General features: G+C 44.6%; 1 protein-coding gene across 1 annotated transcript in view; it reads right to left on the bottom strand.

Annotated features, from left to right (window-relative positions):
• Window positions 1–3,363, bottom strand: part of LRRC8C (leucine rich repeat containing 8 VRAC subunit C) — a 31,596-nt gene extending 28,233 nt beyond the window's left edge. The window contains exon 1 of the mRNA XM_027694385.1: window positions 3,350–3,363. The gene's annotated coding sequence lies outside the window, so the exon portion shown is untranslated. The remainder of the gene's footprint in view (window positions 1–3,349) is intronic.
• Window positions 3,364–6,195: the final 2,832 nt, after the last annotated feature.

Genomic DNA, 6,195 nt, shown 5'->3' with positions numbered 1-6,195 from the left:
CCGCTGCTTCCCCCGGGGGGCGCCGGCCGGGCCGGGCCGGGCAGCCCCCGCAGCCCCCGCGGGCGGGACGGCCGCGCTCCGCCCGCGCCCGCTCCCCCGGGGACGCCGCTAACGCTGCCCGGGAACCGCGGCCTCGGGGAGCGCCCCCGGCATCCCCGGGCGGAGGAGCCTTGGCACGGACAGGCTGGGCCGGGGGTGGTGCCGTGGGAAGCAGCGCCGGGCGCGGGGAGGGAGCCGCGAGTCGCCGTCCCCGCGCGCGCGGGCGGCTTCGCGCCGCGTCGGGACGGTGACAGCAGAAATTGTGATGGAAAGATCTCGACCTCAACACACAGGGCCGTGGAACGACTATAAAGACACCAGGCTGTAAAGTGCCCGGGATTGCATTAACAATGGAAAAGTGTCTCAGAGAGTGACAATTGGAAACACAAACTTCTGGCCCAGCAATTCAAAAAGCACAGTCTGAAAACTGCTGCTGAAAGAAACCACATGTTTAAAGAGACTTTTGTCCAACATTTCCAGAATGATTTACATCTCTGGCAGAATGAAGAGACAGGACAAATTCTGCATCAGAGGGAGGTACTTGCCCTCCAATAACTTGCCCCTAACCTTCGGGGTAGCATGTGTATCCCCTTAGGGACAGTACAAGTATGTAAACAAGGAAATACAAATATATAAGCCCACTGGGGAGGAGTTAATGAAAACAAACACAACATGAGGCATCACAGCTGTTTTGCTGCAAAAATATTAACTGGGTTGGGATGTGAACCGAAGGTCTGCCAGGGATAGCTGTGGGTAATTCTGACTTCATGTGCTTTCTGACCCATTTGCTTCAGGGACTGTTGAGGGCAGACTCAGGTTCCTCATTTGGGAATCGTGGATGTGATTTATATCTGTGGGAGTTCAGCTCATCGTTTTCCTAAAGTGTTTGCTTAAGAGCTTTGCTGTGCAGAGCTGCTTTTCTCAGCTGAAGCCTCGAGGCTTTCTGAGGCACCTGAAGAAGTGAGGGTCTGAGTCTGACAGGAGCTAGAAGGGGTTGTCAGCATAGCTCCCTCACAGTCCTTCAGAGCTGCCAACTTAAAAGATTTCAGCAATATGGCCCCATTATGTAATTTTAAGTGTTAGCCCCATGCTCTGGGTACAAATAAGGAAGGTTTCCACATGGATAAAAGCACTGGGTTTCTTTTCTTTTTGAGCTGAAGAAATAGTTATGGTGACTGCTGTGTTCATTTTATTGGTTTCTTTCCATTACTCTTAACTCCTGGCTGCAGCTTAAAGAATCCCTCCCTGTCCTGGATGGTTTCTTCTTTCAATCATTTGGAGGCAGTCATTCCTTTCACCCTTTCGTCATCGCTTAGCTCATTTAATCTTTTCTCATAAGTCAGTCCCTCCCGTTACCTAATCATGGTGCTGCTTTTCCTTGAACTCCCTCTCAGTTGCTCGTTTATTTTATGGTGATACGGTGGCCAGTAATCCTGCCATTGTTAACGTTTCCTGTTGTGGACTTTTGGGTTATTTTTGTTCAGAGTTGCTGCAGGAGTTAGAGGACTGAGCTAAGCTTCCCCTGTGAAGAATAATTACAGGCAAGGTCACTGATACTGCAGTAGGAAATATGGTCCATGGATAATTATAGCTGGTGGGTTTGGGGATGGAGGCTTAGTGCAGTTCTGGTATGTGAGCTTCTGGTGGAAGAAGGCCCAAAAATACATGTTTGATAGTAAACATACAATCGCAACTCCAAATACCTTTGCTCTAGTGGAAAAATTCTGCTGTCTGCAGAAAACTGTAATTTATTTGTGAATTTCTGCATTATTTTCTTTAAGACCATCTAAGCAGGTGAAATCTGAAGTAATTTTGGGATGTTTATTTTACTAAAATGGTAGACAACAGCAACTGGATTCAACCACCTGTTTGACTACAAGTTTTTGACATCCTTTGATTTTGTTGTTGACTCTTTTTCACTGACTCCAGAAGAATGTGGGACAGGTCACATGAGAAATGTCATTACTACAAACTTAAGATATCTGCTTTAGTGTCAATTGGCCTGTTTAGTCATTCATAACTTACAAATTCTACAAGTGTTACTGCTGCTACTGAGTGTTACCTTGCAGTACTTACACTACAACAGAACCAAGAGCAGGGTTTGATTTACACCCAAGTTAAAAGTATCACAAACCAGCCTCCAAACTGAGTTGGACACAGGAACAGATCACACTGCCAGTGCTTATGTTGCAGTTATCCTCTGTTCCTGTAGCCATGGGCTGAATCTCAAGTGTGACCCAGGTTCAGGATGCCTAATCCTGAAATCCTCACTCAGCACCAACATAGCACCTGCCAGAATACAGCCCCCACCTGCTACTGATTCCTGCTCAGTTTTGTTTCTTTTCTTTCTTTTATTTTTTTTGTCTCTAATCCCTTCGTAATTTGAGGATGCACCCTGAAAAACTCAAAACCATTCCATACCCTGAGGTCTGGGGTCCCAAGAGTGGCATTGAAGCTGGGTCTGAGGGGATGGTCTGCACAGAGCTTGGCAGACCACTTACCCTCAGCTTCAGGAGAGATCAGGGCAACAAACGCAGGGTTTGAGTGCCAGAGCTCTGTCTATACTTGGAAACACACCCACAATGAAAATGCTTTTCATCAGTCATCTCTCCAACAACTGTTGAAAACAGCATAATCTGCTAACATAGAAAAGCTAAATTGCTTTCAGACGAAGCACTGAGAAACTGCTTCTGTGATTTGCTTCAGCTCAAATCCAAAATGAATGATTTGACAGCTCTAGTACTTCTTATCTGCTTGAAGTTTCTGTCAGAATGTATCACTTTCCGTAGTTTGCTTTTCTCTAGTTTTACATTTTAACCCCTCTCCCCCTAGATTAGTGTTTTTGAAATATAAATTTTAATTGCACCAGATGTTTAAATAATAGCAGTGCACTGGAAATACAGACTTTAAAATAAATTGCATGGATGCTATGGGCTGACTCTGGGAAGGAGAAGCAAAGCTTCAGAGCAGGGTGAAGAATACAGTCATTTCTTAAGCCTGCAGCACTTTCTAAGTACTAAAACTTGCTTTAATCAGAAGGAAAACACTGAAAGGTTGTTTAATCTCATGAGCTCTTTTGTTGTTCCTAATAAAGAGGAGCCACATTCTGGTATGATTACAATGAAAGCAGTGCAATTATATCAGGGAAGAATTTGGGCCAACTAGTTCTCTCTAGAGAAGCTATTGACAGCTGTCCCCACATATTGATGAGAAAACAGAGAGCTAAAGACATAACAAAAGAAATAGGACTAGCTCCCATTTTTCTGACCTTTGGCTGAACTGGAGCTCCTGGATTTGAAGGATGCTTTACCTCTGTTACACTTCTGATCATCATCAGGTTTTCTTCAGTGACCTGTCTGAAAACATCTTCCTAACTGAGAAGCTGCGCAGCTGTGCTTGGTGTGGCTCTGGCAGCTCCGAGCCACTGAGCCGTGTGCTTCATGGGATACGGCATCTTATCTAATTTTAGATGTGATGCAACGAGCGGGAGTAGCTCATGTGAGGCAGGAGGGATGGAGTGCAGCAGCTCGAGCTCAGAGCAAATACTTTACAATTACTAAATGCTACTTTCAGTATAACAGAGGCTTTTATTACTACCAATGCACGGTTATGGGTATGATTGAATAAACAAGCAGTAGCAAGGACAAACAATTCTGGGCAGGCTATTAGGACAGGGGTCAATCAGCAGGTTTGCTGTCCTCACATGGTAGCTGAGGTTGCCCCAGTCCTGCCTCCCAGCCTTCCCCCTCTGATGTTCTCTACTGAAATGCTGTAGCTGGTCTTCTTCTACATGGGCACCATCTCTTAGCCTCATTCAAGCACTCACAGAGAGATGGCTTAATTCAAGTGTTCGGTTTTCTATCATGCTTGGTTTTCTCAACAGCTCTCTGCTCCTCGCCAAGTTAGTCTGCCCACAACCAAATTCATGCACAGAATACAAAGAAGCTCTACTTTTAGAGAAGTCTTTACTTGTCAGAACAGTGACCTATCCCGACCAGTATCCTGGCTCCAGTGCTGTGCTGGACTGAGTCACGGGTTACACGGCACGCTCCCCTGGCTGACATCCTGCTAAGAGATAACAGACTGTCGCTGGTGGTCCCCTTTGCATCATGCTTTGGGCTTGGATGTTTCAAAGAGGATTCAAGTCTTTCACTGTCATTAGACCTCAGCTTGGAATGTTTTTCCCTAGTTCCCCCACCCATGAAATTCCACCATTGAATTACCCACCTTTTTGTCCACTGTCTTTAAACAGTTAGTTGCAGATCTTTTACTGCTAGCAAACCTGTGTCCATAAATCATATTCTAAAAAGCACAAACAGCACATTCTTAATGGAAATACCCTTTTACACAGCTAAATGATAAAGCAAGTGTTTGAGAAAGCGGTCCCTATGTTTTTTGTGGTATTTTAAAACAGTCATCTCAAAATAAACAAAAAGAAATGTTTGTTAATCATCTGGAATTTTTAATTTCCTATTTTGCATGGGAACCTGAGTAATCAGACATATGGTATGCTTGTTAGCTGGGAGAGGGTCAGGATTAGAATAGATTCTCAAAATTAGAAAGCACTAAAATACAGCAGCAGTCTTGGCTGCCTAAACTTAAACAACATTTTGTGCTAATTGCTGGAACAGATCAACACTGAAAAAAACCCACACATCTAAATGGTTCTCTGAAATGTGCTGCTTGGCAGGAGAGAGGAAGCCTCAGGGGGATGGGGATGAGCTAGTCCATAACGTACCTGATACAGACATAGCTGATAAGGAGCAAAATGTGAAGTATTGTTTGGTGGCTTCTGTATGAGCTCAGTAGCTTTAAGAGTTGTGGGACTCCCAGTGCAGAAGAGTTGGTCAGATAAAAGTAATAATATTTCTGGATTTATAGTGCTAAGCATCACTGAGCTAGTCAGCAGTAAAAGCATGTCCAGGTGTAAGCTTTCCTGCCCGGTGTGCAGGCGCAGCTCATAGGCCATGCTGCTGCCATCAGTGCAGGTGGGATGGCATGAACATCACACCATCATTCTAGTTTGGTACCGGTGTAGTCCTTTAGATCAGTGGGGTAATGGCAGGAGACAGCTCTCAGTATTTCCATGTGTCATTACACTAGGCCCACGCAGAGGATGAATGGGTGCATGTTTTGCTGCTTATACGTGACACAGATCCAGGCCAGCTCTACTTCCGACAGCGGAAGTCGGCGCACATCCTGCACTGTGCTCATTCGTCACTTAATGTGGAATGTATCTGACCCCACTGCAATTATGTCTGCTATGTTCAGACTTGCCCCCCTTTCAAGTACACACAGGTAAAAGAGTTTTTTTCCTCTGTTGTTTTTCAGTCATGTATTTGCACCTTGCACTTCACTAGGAAATCAATTTGAATCCAACTATTGGAAAAACATCTCACCGAAAAAAACTTAGGGATAGTTTACAATTTCAACTCTGGCTGGCTACTTCACACCTCTTCAGTGAGGGAACAGCCCAAAAAACTCACTGCAGTGTTTAGGAAGACTGCTTGGAACAGTCTTTTGTGATGAGGGGGCATAAATAACAGTGATCTGTGGCCTGCAGTTATTGCCAGTCCAGCTATTCAGGCATCATACACATAGCACACACCTGATATTTTCATTTTTACTTTCCCCTTTCCTAGGTTGTCAGTGGTTGGCTCTCCACTGGGACTACATCAAATTCAGCTAGGTCAGTGATTCCACGTGTAAAGGTCTCTGTCTTCTAGAAATGCTTTTGTATCCTCCAAGCTCTGGCTCTGAGTCATTCACACAGGTATAGGATGATAGTCTAAGTGTTCTAATCTTCCCTTCTCACAACTGTAGGAGTTTCTGGTGAATGTGATTTGCAGAGTTGTCCAAGCATTCCAGGCTGCTTTGCCAGAACTTTCTATCAATATGAACAACTATCAGGCTAAAGTATTTAGAATTAAGGCTGTGTATATTTCCATATACATACACATATACTTACATACTAAAACATGCCTGCATGCAGCTGAGATGAGAGATAGGATTGTTTATTATAGCAAAACCTAAGGGGATGAAACAAGCTGTTTGGTCTAGCTGTTGGTTGAACTGTATGTGGTACATTGACTCTTTGTTCAGCAAGAGGCTAAAGACTCTTGCTTACACTTGAGACATTTAAGACTGAAATGATGC

This window comes from Neopelma chrysocephalum, unplaced genomic scaffold, assembly GCF_003984885.1.
Source record: "Neopelma chrysocephalum unplaced genomic scaffold, ASM398488v2 Primary Assembly neopelma1_97, whole genome shotgun sequence".
Taxonomy (NCBI): Eukaryota; Metazoa; Chordata; class Aves; order Passeriformes; family Pipridae; genus Neopelma; species Neopelma chrysocephalum.
The sequence above is the reverse complement of the archived record's forward strand: the minus strand, read 5'-3'. Positions and strand labels throughout refer to the sequence as shown.